Source organism: Convolutriloba macropyga, chromosome 5 (assembly GCF_964194025.1).
Source record: "Convolutriloba macropyga chromosome 5, txConMacr16.3, whole genome shotgun sequence".
NCBI classification, from domain to species: Eukaryota; Metazoa; Xenacoelomorpha; order Acoela; family Convolutidae; genus Convolutriloba; species Convolutriloba macropyga.
In genome coordinates this window covers 50,111,571-50,127,843 of record NC_134472.1, presented here as the reverse complement: position 1 = coordinate 50,127,843, position 16,273 = coordinate 50,111,571, and the positions used below count along the sequence as shown (strand labels likewise).

Sequence of the window (16,273 nt, the reverse complement as noted above, 5' to 3'; positions counted from 1 at the left end):
TGTGAAAATTTTAACTTTTTTTTACTTTTGTCGGGATTTTTTTTTCAGACTTTGTTTGGCTGTTCGTAGCAAAGAGTGTTAGCTTCTGACCGTTTTCTGTTGCTTTAGTCATTCTGTAAGTTCATTTTAATGTGCATCTTCTAATTAAAAATTGGACAATTTTTTTCTAGATTTGGAGGTCAGAAGCCATTGGTATACGCTGCATCAAAAAATTCAACCTATTTTTTGAAAACATCTCACATATTTGAATTATTTTTGGTTCTCTGGCGGTCAAAACCTGGTAGTTACCACCAGTAGACGTATCTAAAACTAATCATTACAACAGTTTCTACTATAGCAGGTCCTGGAAAACAGGAGCTGTCTTTCGTTGTCGAAAATTCCTCCCTCGGAAACGTCTTCTAATCTTAAGCTTCAAAATTTAGCTATTTTTTTTAAATTTTTCATGTTTCTAAACTATAATTTGTTACTACCAAGTATATGGAGTGTTGTGATGTGTCTAAACCTCTCGAAATTTTGATTTTGAATAATTTGTGGAAGCCTCAACTTTTTTTCGGGAAAAAATCTATCACATCTTCATTTGGCTGCCCGTAGCAAAATCGGGCCTTTTCTGTTGCCTTAATGATTTTGTACGTCCATTTAAATTACTACTTTTGCAATAAAAATTGGATCAATTTTTTTGAAAAATTCTTTTGAGAATTGTTAAGTTTGTTGAAAAGTTTCTAGCACAGTGTCCTTAAACAGCTTCATGGCATCACTTGACAAGGCTTCATTGAATTCTATTGATGACCTGTCAGATCTGAGTAAGGTTATTGTGGTGAGAAAATTACATATCTTAAGGTTCTGAACGCCATTTTAACACAGATTAACTGTTTATTGCAAGTACCTTTTATATCAAAACTGAGGCTTCTTTTTCCTAGCTCAAATATAATAGGTTCAGATACATTAATGAAATCGAAGACTTAGCTTTCCAACGTTGGGGGTTGGGTTTGTTGGGTTTGAGGTACTTGTAAGAAATTTGGTTCGACGGAATATAGTAAGTTAAAGCAAAAATAGGTAATTGGAAGTAATTTGTTTTATCTCAAGAAGTATCAGGTCTAAAAATTTACTGTTGAATTTTTGAGTGCTTCAAATTTTTTGGCGGTTTTTGTGAGCAATTATTTATTTTTGTATCGATTCCAATTTATTGTGTGAATATCTAATACTTAATGTGTTGTTGTTTTTTGTAAGTTATGACTGTTCAAAATGTACCTTGTCACCCAAATTATTCATCAAGGTTTTTGAAATTATTTCCTATTTTTGACCAAATTGCAAAATGAAATTATATTAAGCTGTTCAATTTAATTACAATAAATCTATGGGTAGTTTTTTGTTCTTTCATTCTCAAAAGCTGAGAAAGAATTACTAATTACTCTATTTAAGCAATTATTGCAAACATGCGTCTTTTTTATGCAAAGTTATTGTTTTGACACTTTTGATTTTTGGAACGAATTTTACCCTCTCGACTTCTTTGCTTGTACCAAATTTGGCAATTTCAGGCAGCTGCACTCAACTGGTTTGGCAACAATTTGATACTAACCGTCAAATCAAAAGTTTACCAATATTAGCGTCATTTTCTATGTTTAAATCTGAAAGATGGTATATAATAACATCTAATGACGTCAATTAAAGCTTCCTAATGAAATATTTTCCCCCTCAGGCTTCGCCCTACCAACCATTCAGTCACCTTACCGAGCCAAAGTGAATCAGACTGCAAAAAATAGTTTTAGGGCAATTCTTCGAGATCGATAAGGTCTCAGTTAAATAGCCAAAAAAACTTTATGCAAATATGTTTCTAAGCAAATTTTTATAGTTAATAAAACAGTTGAAAGCTTTTCAAATTGGCAACTAATTTACTTGCGAGCAGAGTGAAGATCTCAATTTTAGCTCTTCAAATATAAAAACTAACTTATTCTTCTTCCCGTTAAAACTTCTCAATCTGCTATATAGGTCTCGTAAATGAGATAGTAGATATATGATAGATATTTGATTAATGTTTTGTCCAATGTAAGCGGCTGTTGACAAAGTGCTTAAAGCGTTGCTCTTGCACTTTTTTTGAAATATATGATGTACGTCCTAGAGCCATAAAGGTTGATTTTTTCCCGAAAAATCTCTCGCTCAAAAAATGCTTTGTTTGTCAAAGTGGGACGGGCCAAATCTATTTTCACTGGCCAGATCTATTTTCATCGGCCTAATCTATTTTCAGTGGTCATATCTATTTTTGTGAAATATTTTTTGTACGTCCCAGTGCCACAAAAACTGATTTTTTAAACGAAAAATCCCTCGCTCAAAAAAGGCTTTGTTTGTCAAAGTGGGACTGGTGTGGATTCAATAAACCGGGTAGGAACGCTTTTATAAGTAATAATAAAGTAGTAATAAGACTTGTTTGTAGTAATAAAGCTTTAATAATCACTTTTAAGCATGAAATACGCGCATGAAATTATACGCGCATGAAATAATGCTTAATTGCGGATTATAGTGCGAAATCGAGTTACGTTGCGTGGGAAAGCGATACATAAATGGAGCATATTCGTGATAAAGAATTCGCGAAAAATAGGATACAAAGCTTGTACTTTTGTTTCGCAGCTAAAATTTGGATACTTTTGCGCAATTCCCTATAATTTTGCCAGTTTTTGCTGAAGTAGCTATTTTCCGCATTATTGTTGCATTTTCATTGTATTAACATAGGAAAAACAAACACGAGACACACAGATCGGGCATCTTTGCCCGTGACGTTTTCGGTATAACACTGCGGCGTAATGAAGTGTTTTTTTAACCTAAATATTTAGTTTAATTGAGTGAATAAAAACAAATACGTAACTCCAAGTAAAAATACGAAACAAATTAAAGTAAAACATCTGAAGATAATGTATGGAAAACGGTCGAGAACAGATACGACAACAATGCTTTTTTGATTTGTAGGTATGGTGAACAGATGCAGTACACTTTTTTATAATTTTTAGTGTTAGCACTGTTTTTTGTGTTAGTAAAGATATTTCACATTTAGCTAACATTGCAAGTAATAATGATAAATGAAGAAAATTAGGAAACATTAAGATATCTTTTTGATATTTTAAAAGTAACAGCTTTGGATTTTTCTTAAAAAAAATTTTTTGGATATGTTTTTTTATCAAACTGTCAAACTGTCTAAGAAACATGGCAGCCAAAAACCTTTGGTTTATCAGACTGCATTAAGGTTATGTTCAATTTTTTATACTTTTTAATACCCATGTTATTATCGAACTCAAAATGCTAAGAAGTCCTTGTTTAACTTTAACATTTAATAGTTTTAAATAGCTTCGCTTATCGTAAGTTGCTCTCACTGTAAAATTTGATTGTCCATCATTTTTTGATCTTCAACGTCAGCAATAGAAGTTTTAACTAGTATAACTTTTCCAATTTATTTTAGTAATCCCTAACGTTTTATTCCATTTAAGGAGATATATTTTGTTTTGCCCAATGTTTGTCTGTAATTTAAATGACAGCCAATGAAAGTTGAAGTTCTTGATAATTTTCAATAATTCTCTATTAAAATTTTTGTTGTGTTAAACATTTTTATTGTATTAGGAAGTGAGAGTCAGAAAACGAGTCAAATTTCGTTGGCATCTGTCAGAAGAGAAATATGTGGGTATTTTTCCACGACCATTTTCCAAATCTCAAATTAAAATCAAAGAATAGTCATTGTGTTGGCGCTTCAGTGTGAAGTCTGAGCCTTCTGGCCAACAGAAATAAAGATCAATTCTGAAAATTTGGAACTTGACAGAACTTGAGAAAAAAACCCAAAACTGAAAAATTTTACATTTTGGGAGTGAACATTTGTCTATCCCCCTTTATGGGAAGCGAAAACCCCCGCGACCAAAGATTTTAGCACCTCGATGGGGTCGCCTCAAGCCATCCATGAACCCAACAAACATTTTTGCATCAAATCTAGTGGTACGGCTTCTAACACTTATTTTGTGTAAAAGTGCATTTTTTTCCTTTATTTTCCATTTTTTGCTAAAATTTTCATTCTTAACCGACATTTATGGTGTAAAATTCGACTTAAACCTATTACTCGATCAACCAATTAAAAACTTTGATTTTAATTTGATCAACCAATGCTGTTATAAATGGCAATTAACTGATTATTTACTTTAGCTGAAAAGTTTGAATTGCGTACAAGTATTGGATTTGGAACCATTAGAAGCTGTTAGGAATAACAGTTGGCTCTCTGATTGAATATAATTTGAACATAAATCAAATTTAGTTCTCTCTTGTTAAGTTTGTCTAGATGGTGAAAAGTTCTTCATTTAGTTGTGCTTTCTTACAAGAAGTTGGCAAGAACAGTGAAGCGTTTCAAACGTCAATACGATATCAAATATAGTTTATCACAAAGGTTATTTTTAATTTAAATCAAAATTAAAATTACAGTCCTATTAATAGAACGAGTGACTATTAGATAAAACGAGATTTTTGCTCAATGGAATTAGAGTAACCAAACAAGGCCGGAGTAAAACTGGAACCAGACTGTTAATTTTGGGTTCCGCTGAGTTTATTGAGCAGCCCCAGCACAGTGCTTAGTTTGAATTTAATCATTGCATCCGACCAAGAAAACGTCATTAAAAAGGCGGTAAAGAGGATAATATTCCCATTTTTGTCTCAACGTCGTTTTATTGTAATGACTTTTCTCAGATTTCGAATCTTTCTCTTCACTCTAAAAGAATAGGTTCAAAACAGCAAAAATTGCTCCATTTTGGATAGCGTTGAGAGTTGAGGGCACATTTTGTTCTTTCCGTTGATATGCGATGCATCTTGGATAGACGCGATGATTAACTCTGGAGCATTTTTTTCCTTTAATTATGCAGCCAATATGCAAATATGCAATATTAACAGGTAACTGCAGAGCTACTTGTTTTCTTCTAAATCAACTAATGACATCGAGAGAGAAATCAAGAGAGAAATTGTCACATGTGAAAGGGTGGCGTGCAATGGATTTATTTACAGTGTGGAAACTGGTGACTTACGGTATCGAATTTAGTGCCAACATACTGTCCCAAATTTAGCGTTAGCCCCAAAAACACGCTTTGAGAAAAGTGAGTACACATATATCTAAATTCGTAGCAAAGTTGAACTGAAATCACTTAGTGTAACGGGTTTTCGTACAAACTTATGACTGGAGTCTTAAGTATGGGTCTTGATAATGCGTGGCAAAATCGAATATGCATGATCGATTCATGGCCAATAATTGACTAGGCGGTGCTGAAACTTTTGCAGATTGAAAATTTGCTGAATTGACCTTGTGCCCGGCCTAAAATTATTGGCTATTTTTTACGCATGGTTGTCATTACTGCAATGTTTTAAAAATGTGTGATTTTTTATGCACATTTTTTGAATGAAGTTGGCAAATTTTATGCAAGCCCCATTTTTACTGTTCAGACAGTTTTTGACTTTTTTGTGAACATCACAGACAAGCATATGTGGTATCAAATTGAAGCTATCTGAGTCTAGAGTTTTAACTGCAAAGAAAGAAACTTCGAAAACTTTGCTCTTTTGGAAAAATTTTTAAACCATTTTCTACCCACGTTTTCAGGATACTTAGTCTAGTATTAGATCATTTTACCTAAAATGTTGGTCAAACTTCAATCATTTCCGACAACTAGTGGATTCCTTTTTCGTGTGTGTCTTAGAAAAGCAAGTATTTTGTCGTTCTGTCAATGTCTCTATATCAAATGTCTTTATTTTAGATATTGGTCTAGGTATTATTAAAATGGAAGAAATTCAATTGAAATCTGTCTAGTAATGGTAAACTATTATTTTTTTTGAAAAGTCAAAGAAAAGAATAGCGAATATTCAACTCGAAAAATTAAGATACAATAATTTTTAGAGATAGCATGCATTTCATCTGCACGAACAATTGACTGAACACCAACCGACAAGGATTCATTCTGAAATTTTTGGTTTAATAGTTCTGTCCAAACAAAAGCAATTGAGGGTTCGGAAATGGTCTCTAGTAAAGTATATCGTCTTATTTTTCACCTTTTCAATAATTATATCAAGGTCCTATCAAAGTCGACATAATTGTTTGAGAGTTTGAGTTTTTAGCTTTGATGCTCAAACAAATTTTCGTCTCGGAGTTTCTTTAAAAAAGAACTACATCATAAAGATATGAATACCCATAAAAAATCGTCTCGGAGTTTTGTTTCTTAAATTCACTGTTAAGTAAGCTATCAAAACTTTAATTCCTTGCTGTCACATAGAAAAATTTTTCTTAAAATGCGGAGAGTAATACTGGGCACTTAGTTTTTTTGGATCGCATATTTTCCCTGTTACTTTGACAAAAAAAATTCTCAAAGAGAATTTTTTTTTGCTTTTTGCTTTTATATTCCTGTTTATTAAGCCATAAAAATGTCAAGCTATGTTCTGGAATAAAAAAGACAACGCCGTTTTGCAAAGCCAAATCAAGTATGCTAATTTTTGCCCGCTCTTCAGCTCTCCTTAGTTATTTTGTTTTCACTTTTAATAGTTCTGTTTAAGAGTTCTGTCCAAACAAAAACAATTGAGTTTGCGGAAATGGTCTCTAGTAAAGTATATCGTCTTCTTTTTCAACTTGTTAGTGTTTATTTCAAGGCCTTATCAAAATCAACATTATTTTTTGAGTTTGAGTTTTTAGCTTTAATGCTCGAAATAAATATATTTGTCTCGGAGTTTTTTTTAAAAAAAACTACAGCATAAAGATATGACAACCCATAACAAAAATTGGTAACGGATTTTTTTTCTTAATTTCACTGTTAAAAGCTATCAAAACTTTAACTCCTTGCTGTAACATAGAAAAATATCTCTCAAAATGCGGCGATGAATACTAGCCACTTAGTTTTTAGAACGCATATTTTCCTTGCTACTTTGTCAAAAAAAGTCTCATATAGAGTTTTTTTGCTTTCTGTTTCTATATTCTTGCTTTTAAGCTATCCAAAAGGGGATGTTTTAGAATAAAAAGGACAAAGCTGTTTTGCAAAGCAAAATCAAGGTTAGCTGATTTCAGATCTGCTTTTTTGTTAACAGAATACGTGAAAAGTCATGAAGTCAATAAGAAAATAAAATTGACAACAAAATAGGACAGGACATCAAAATAACTACTGATACAAAAAACAGAGAAACAAGTATTTTTGGTATCAAGACCTTAATTTTGAATTAAGGTCTAGATACCAAAATTAAAAAATTTAGCAAAAACGACGCTAATATTGGACACAAACATACCCAACTATCAAAAGTTCACAAAAATTTAAACCGTTAAAACTCCTAGAAGAACTGGAAATCCAAAAATATATTTCAATTTCAAGTTCTACACTGGAAGAGTTTTTTAAACATATCACTCACGGTTCTCTACGATGAATATAACGATCGGCCAAAATTGAGAGAACAAAAAAAATAAAAAAGAGTTTGGTCGGCACAAAATCTTTTTGATTCTCCAAAAACTATTGAAAAAGTTCAAGTTCAAGCTCAGTAACAAAATTCATTAAAAAGCATTTAGTTATAACGCATTTGGATAAAAACACGGTTCAGGAAACTCGAAAACTCTTTTGATAATTTTTATATATATATATATATATATATATATATATATATATATATATATATATATAGTTTATTTTGAAACTTCGTCTATTTTTTAAATTTATTTCAGAAAAAGTTCAAAATTTTTATAAATTTATTAGTTTTTCTTGAAGTTTTTGTCATTTTCTGCATTATGTTATAAAATATTTATAATTATTTTGATTAATCGTGCAAAAAAAACAGGAAAACAATTCGTTTTGAATGGCTCAACTAAATTGGCTCAGCAAAATCAAGCACGGCAACCAAAATGAAAGCAAGATAGAAACGAACAATCTTTATATCAAAACAAGAAGGCTCGCTTGCTCCTTGCATGGCACGGAATGTTCCAATATTCGGTTTAGAAAGTATAACATCAATATATCGCAGATGGTAATTCAGAAAAGTTTATCTTGCAGAAAACGTCATTTTTGTCGAGCTGTAACGAAAAAAGTCTTAGTATCTAGCTGAATTTTGAAACTTAACTAGCAGGGGAGTTTATTTGAGTTTTCAGAAGATGAGTAACCTTTGATTACGAACTACTTATTTGAATTTAAATTATGATAATCATACTCAAAAGAGTTTTCTTAAAACTTGTTGCAAAAAAACGTGTTATAAATAAATGCATCATTGACATTTTTGATCGGGTTTGATGTCTTTTTCTATAGCTTGTTGAGAAATTAAAAATTTTAGCGCCGACATCACTTAGTGGGGGGAGGAACTTTAAATACAAATGGGTTTCTTTAGTTCATTCAAATTTGGCCAGTCGATGTATTCTTGGTATAGAACCGTGAGTGGTATCTTTAAAAAGCGTAGAGCTTTATATTAATTTTTTTTTGAATTTCCAAATTTTCCAGGAGTTATCGTGGTTTATATTTTTGTGAACTTCATAGTTGAGTATGATTGTGTCCAATCTTAGTGTCGTTTTTTATAAATTATGGATTTTTTGTATCAAAAGCTTAGTTAAAACTGGTTTTATACGATAATATAAGGAAGAACTGTGCGCTCCTCAAACGGGAAAGACAATAAAAAAGGACAACTTTTAGTATATATGAAGCAGTTTCACAAAAATATGTGAACAATTATATAATTATTTATAAACTTCCCATTTTTTCTCTACTAGGGTTATATGGATGGTATTGTTAAGGTTTTCGACAGCAAAACACATTTTAGTTGATTTTTACCTTCGCTGGTAAGACTATCTACAGTACAAACAATATTCGATATTATATAGCTGCATGAATTTTTCACTAGATTATTCATTCAAATTGATTTCAAAAAGCACAATTCCAATATGTTCTTGTTAAAGATCGTTTTCCTTGAAAATTGGGTTTGATTAATTGTTTTTCCTTCATCCCTTTGAAAATTTGGAAGTAATTGCTATTTATTTCTTTGGCAGCCTATAGTATATATTATTTTCATCATATTTTCACTTTTCCTCTGACCTTTCACATGCACAGTTAAATGCATTATCATTTCTCGTTAATTTGTTTTATGGGCTCTGCGATGTTAATACTACTCTAAATGAACGGTCTTTTCAAAGTGCTCATTGGCGCAGAATAATTAGTTTTTTTAAACAAATAACCGTATCAGCCTTTTGAGGTCTAATATGTCAATTTCATTATTACATTGACTGTTTTCCGCAAACTTCTATTTAAATTTATCAATTTTTATACAATGTTTGGTGACTGTTTGCCGCCAATTTTTAGGTTTCACGCTTTTTTTTCACTCTAAGTCTGTCTTCAAAAACGAATACGTCATACAATTAGTAAAGTCATTTCAGTTCATAATGACAGGCAAAAGTGAACATTCTGCACACACAGACACCCGTTGAGTTTCATAGCGTGCAATTAATTGAAGGGGAAAGGGTAAAACGGGGAGGGGAAATAAGGTAGTTGATGAACAAAAACAGAGAGAAGAAAGAGAAATACATCATCACTATTACAAACAATCTACCAACCTCTTTACGTGCGAGGAAACAGTGTGTTGAAGGCAAGGAGGGGTTTTATGGCGAAGGTGGGTTATGGTGATGGTGGTGGTGGTGGTGAGGGTGGTGGTGGTGGTGGGGGTGGCGGTAGCTCAGTTCTGTCTAAATCAGCGACCCAAATTGGAAACGGCGCCGCAAATTTGAATCTGTCAGTTACCACCGAGAATGGAGGCAGAATGCGGTAATTATGGATTAAATAGCACCACCACCACTACTACTACTATTACCACCACAATCACAATACATATATAGTGATGGGTGGGTAGATGGGTATGAAAGACACGATCAGGGGGTTTGAAAGGTCGTTTGATGTTTTTCAATATTTCACTTATTAGCTCAGCACTAAATTGAGGTGCTTCAAATATTAAGATTATTGAAAAAAATATTAATGCAAAACAAAGCTCAGCTCAACCGGACCCAACTGCAATTGTATTTCAATAATTGTATCGGTAAGTCTAAATACATGGTTTCATTTCTTGGCCACTCTTGCATGTTGACTCCCCAGTCAAAACAAACTTTTCAGAAAAAGGTTGGGTGAAAATTTTGAACGCTCTTTCCCGGGTGCCAAGCAGTGCTGAACGTTCGAGCGTTGAGAAAGCATGCCCAAGGTCAGCAGGGGTCACATTTAGGGGTTTCCGCCGTTCTAAGCCGTTTTATGCCAACTTTCATTCCAAAAATTGACAAATGATGGAATTCTATTTTTTTTCAGATATCACAAATTTCAAACATTTCCAACCGAGGAAAAATTGTCAAAAGGGGAACAAACCTGACGGTTCTCTTGATGCATTGAGGACATGTGATTCGAAATCAGGGGCACATAGACACGATTATAGTACAATTCTATGGTTCTACTCATAGCTCTCAATTGATTGCCGCTCCCTTCGTATGCAATGACAATTGCGTATCGCTCTTTTTGTTAAATATTTGTACTTTTTTTTTAAAAAAAACTCGCTTATGCTTATATGATTAAGTACTCAACTACCGCGTGTTCATGATTAGCTACCGCGTTATCATGTTTATTTGCGTGGTATAAAAATTTCTATAGTGATCGACAAAACTGATTCAACCAACAGAATTTGTTTCAAAAAATTGTTAACGACAAAACTTGCGATGCTTATATCAAAACTCTTCCTTTCCTGAAAACTTAGCATGGAAAGTTTATCCTGTAACAAAAGTAAGATGGCCAGCAATATGATTTTTGCTTGAGTCATTATTTGACAACTCAAAAATTCGTGATTTGTGGCGTAATAGCCGAGAGGTGGCGCGATAGCCGAGAGGTAAGGTGTGTGATTAAGACGCCATTGATCGATTGTTCGATCTCCTGCCTCCGTGAAGCTATCTGTGTAAGGATGAGCTCTTACTTAACCATGGCTTCAGGTTGACCATAGCCTGACTAATGTTGGCTGCAATCATCGTACCACATGAAAGTCTCAGACGCAAAAAAAGTGGCCATAGTCACCAAAAAAAGAGCATGCATGCTCACTAAATGAACAGTCTCAGATGTGGGGAATAATAGAAAAAAGGACATCTGAGAACAAGCTACTGAAGCCTAATGCTGCTCCACTGCGATTACGCAGAAACAAATTACTATTAATAAATCAAACATCATGTTAAAGAAGAAGAAGCTCGCTCAAACTGTTGTTTTTCAAATTCATCAACACTCTGTCGGCTTTCAGCCAAGCATATTTAGTGATCATATGCAGAGAATTCTTGATACAAACCTGACAAGAATCCATAATCATTAAAAATAGAAGCATTCTACCATTTGAGCAAGAGACTAAACGCTCTCAAACAATTGTTGATTTTAATTTTTAATTTAAATTTAAGTAGTTCAAAACAATGTACTATTTGAACCATTTTGGTATTCTAAAAATCTTTTAATACCGCCAACAATCCCAAATGATTATATACTTTCATTTGGAAAGAAAAACAGAACAACGTGGGACCACAGAATACAATGTTAAAAAAATTAGAGAAAAATTGAAGAAGAAAATTAAGCACAATTAACTTAAATTTTTCGAGTTAATGTCGGTTTAAATGGATAACTGTTTTGAGCAATTAAATGCCACATAAACGATAGAATTAAGTTGCTGATAAAATTTCACTAAGAACTAAATTTTGCATAGTTTCAATGCTAACATTCTGAACAGGCTAATAGATAATAAGAGAGCTTTATAGTATTTTAACAATATTCTTCTAGTTATCCAGGCTTAAACAGAGGCAAACAACAGAAACATCCTAAGAGATTATCTCATAAACCGCGGAAACAAAAGTTTCAGCCTAAAGGTTTTGAAAGCGGGTCTGCAGGTTCAAAGCAACAATCTTTGACAAATAGGACGAAAAGAGAAGCATCTGCGATATTTTTTTAAAAAAAAAACGACTAAACTCGCTATTGGATCTCGGCCTTAAAATCTCTTCTAAACATTAGTTTTTATTTAAAAGGGAAACGTACTCAGTTAACCTTTGCCATTTACCAGAAATAAGTTGATATTCAAAAATTTTTCGCTCAAAAATTATGCATGACAAATGTCACTGAACTAGAACAAAAATTGAGAAAAGTACTCAAACATTCTATTTTTCAACTCTTGGCAAAATCAAAGAATACTTCTCAATAAATTAGTATTACAGTAAACATTTTGTTTCAAGAAAATAAATAAACTTTCAACGACGACAGTTGAAGACTAATCTGCAAAAACTCTCGAAGGCAGGAGAAAAAGGTCAAATAAACAGGCTTAAAACTTAAATAATCAATAAAAATTTTCTTTTCTACCCTTAGAAAATGCAACAAAATTTAAACAAAATACAATCAGATCCAGTTATTTTCATTATTCTGATCCCGAATTGAAATATCAATTGATTTGGTGGAATATCAACTATAGGCCACACGGGTTCTCTAACTTTTAGCTGAAATCAGTGTTTTAAATCGAAATTCAAAAAGAAAAATTTGATGGCACGCCTGATATAACAAACTATCTCGAGGAGTGCAAAACATTAGCATATTAAAGAAAAACGAAACGCACATCCTCTTGATGACAAAAACAATGGAGCGTCGAAAATACAATTTTAATAATTCAAAAAAAGAAAAAAAATTATTTCGATCACTTTATTTTCTGTAAAAAGCCTCTGATTCAATTGGAAAAGAGTGGCAACCATTTCTACCAGTAATAGTAAAAGATTTCTACTTATTATTAAAAATAATCGAATGAAACTAGTAAATGTTTGTTTAATTTTGATTTGATTTGGTCATGCTGTTTAGAAATGCCAAAAAATTTCCCGTCAAATATATTTCTTGGTAGTCAAAAGATTTATAGTTACATATATGGCTTTGTTGTAATTCTTGAAGTATTTGTCTCTGCCAGTTTTTATTTCGTTTTCTATTAGACCCACGACTAGAGCTCAAAAAAACATTTTGTATTAAATTGGTCACTAAAATGCAACTCGTTTTGGATGTGTACAGCACATGGGTCGTTTGCTTAAGCACGAGATTACCTATTTTCCAGCAACTGGAATACATAAAAAGTTGTATTTTAACATTCGATTTGGTTTTGATTTACTCACAGATTTTTGCCCGTACTAAAAAATTGGAAACATTGGAAAAAAACATCTGAAAACTAAGAAAAAATATTTTTGCTTCGGCCTTTAACGTTGCTTTAACAATTTTCTTTGAAGTACCTAACAAGGTCATATCTAAAAAAAAACGGAGACTGAAAATCAGCCATTTTAATTGAAACTTGAACGTATTCTTAGAGGGCTCCAAAAAATCATAAAAACAGAATCGCGCTTGCGCAGAATCATGCTTGACGAATGGGTTTCTTGACAAAAATGCATCGTTGTTAAAAAATATTGTTTAGTCTCCATGAAGCTACAAAGATTGACCTTTTTAGCAAAACGGTTTCCAATTTTTTTGCCATATATATATATATATATATATATATATATATATATATATATACCATAACGCGCTCTTAAAGAAAAAATAGGAGAATCACTGTATTGATACAGAGGTTTAAAGCTCTAATCCAAAAAAATTAACAACCCAATGCATGATATCTTTACAAAATAAGAAAATAAATCTTTGCTCAAGACAGTCATATCAAGGCAATTCAAAGCAGGAGAATATTGAAAATTGAAATTTTGATATTTGTCCTGAAACACTTATTTTTTTGAATTGCATATTTTACAGAGAAAAATTTAGTAGAGAAAACTTTATACTTTTGTTTGCAGAATTATAACAACTGAGGCCTGCTAACTTTAAAAAAAATGAATATAATTATTTCCGGGAGAAACGTGATAAACTAATTTTTCAAAATATGTATCAACAACTTTTTTTTTCAAAAAAATTGATTACTCACATCAAATAGATAGCGATTATATAATTTTGTCTACTTAGCTATGAAAACTAATATGTAGCTAAATTTGAAAACATTTTCATCGACTACCGCCCGGGCCGAGGTGTCACCGCCATTCAAAGCAAAATTATGTAAGCGGTTAAGATAAGCGGTTAATGTAGAAATTGTTTTAAGATAAGCGTTGAATGCGGTGAAATTACATAAATCACGCAATGAATGCGGTGATAAAAAAATTTCTATCGCTCGATAGCGGCGAATTTACATAATTTCACCGCTGAATTTATTGGTGAAAATACATAAATTCCCCACTTTGAAAAAAAGAGTCCAAAATATGAGAGATAAGCGGTGAAATTACATAAATTCGCCTCCTAAATTAGTGGCAAAATTACATAAGCTCACCGCTAAGAAGACGCTCCAATTTTTTTGTCCAACGAAGTTAAGATACATTTACTGAAAGACGCACGAAAATTTACATACATCTTTTTGAAACTTTTTTAAGCGGTGAATTTATGTAAATTCACCACTTGTTCAAGCGGTGAGCTTACAAAAATCACCACTAAAATTTGTAATTTCACTGCTAACATTACAAAAATTCAACGCGCGTTTTACAGAAAGTAGAGTGAATTTGATTTAAATTTAAAACAAATATCCTAGAATTTCGTGAGAGGTGGCGAAGTTGAAGAAGAAGTGGCTGACATGTAGGAGGTGAGAGGTTCGAATCCGTGTAGAGACGGTAATTCGTCGAAAAAGGTGAAAGGTGGGGACTTTTTGTAAGTTCACCGCTTACTCTAGCGGTGAAATTACATAATTCCACGCATTTCACCGCAAAATTATGTAGAAAATTTGCGATGAAAAAAAATCAACTTTTCACCGCTTATCTTACATATTATTCCGATTTTTCCTTGACCTGGGAGCAGGTTTAGACAACTTTGCAAAACCAGATCTAAAAGAAGAATCAGGTATGAAGCAAATTGACAAGAGTTGATTCAAAAGATAACGAGAACAAGAATTGAACAAAAAGAAAGAATGATATATTCACTATTATCAACGCTTCATAGTATGTCAAAAACAATTGAGGAGGAAATACTTAGACGGAATAGAAAACAAAGAAACCTTCGACAGCAAAGATTTTGATCAACCATCTATACAGATAACAAAACTTAGCCATTTAAACTTTAGTAGTCAATATATGAGAATTGGTTCTGAGGTGAAGTGAGATGAACAATTTGACTCAAAAGCTTTAAAATAATTCTAATCAAACTTTAGATCTATTATTTATGACAATAAACGCCATTTTATGCTCATTTAGATGAAGCGAGGGATTAAAAAGACTTAGTGGTGAAATAAATTGAACGATCGGCGTGATTCGAAAATAAACACAATTTTTAATTATTTACATGCAAATGATAATTTATTAAGTAAAGAATTTTTGTGTCATGTTAGAAAGTTGGTCACATTTTACACTTTATGTATCAATTTTTGCCTCAATTTTGAATGTATGCTCCCGGCAAAATAATCCTTGTGATTCTTTATTTTGAAAGGTGAATCCCCAGGGCTTTTATTAGCACATAATTAACTTACCTGAGTGGTTAATTACTGTTTTGAAACGTTTCACGCTTCGTTTAGCCAGTGTTGCGTGCATGAGTGAAATTCAAAGTTTCCCAAAGCAAAATTGGATAACATTGTCGACATTTCAAATTAAACCGGGATATCTTCCGGAAATCTTAAGTGAAGTACCGGGGGCGGTAGGCTATGCAAGTGAATTTAATAACTAGCTCTAGTTATAAGTAGTACGGCAAGGGTTTAACTATATTGCATGTAAATGGCCGTGGATAATTTATTCAGTGGCGTCAAATTAAACCAGGTATAAATTATCACTTCTCTTCGTGGTTGGCTGTAATAGTAGAACAAGGCCTAACTAGTACTAACTAGTGTGCTACTATTTGGGTGAAGTAGGCTTATGTGCTGCAGTGTATGTCTGGATATGTGGGGTATGTGGGCATGGTTATGGTTATGGGAGGGTATGCCAAGTGGGTTTGAGGGTTATTAAATTCGGAAGGAGGGATCATAATAGGAAACATAGTCTTCCATCTATCTGTAATACTCTTATATAGTAACCACTTAAAACCTTCTTTTAGCATACCTTAACATTATTATATATACACAATCAAACTGACGGCTAAATATTAAGTCTCTCCCTCTTTAACAAAAAACTGATAAAGTTAATGGAATTAGTGGCAATAAACATCTGAGGAAGACAGTATTTGTCATAAATATTATCCTTGTAAAATAATGTAAACAAACTTAAATTTGTAATCCATATACCCAAAACAAC

At 32.5% G+C, this 16,273-nt stretch overlaps 1 protein-coding gene across 1 annotated transcript in view; it reads right to left on the bottom strand.

The window, feature by feature from the left end:
• Positions 1-16,026, bottom strand: part of LOC142339440 (uncharacterized) — a 157,527-nt gene extending 141,501 nt beyond the window's left edge. The window contains exon 1 of the mRNA XM_075389475.1: positions 15,520-16,026. The gene's annotated coding sequence lies outside the window, so the exon portion shown is untranslated. The remainder of the gene's footprint in view (positions 1-15,519) is intronic.
• Between the last annotated feature and the right edge of the window lie 247 nt (positions 16,027-16,273).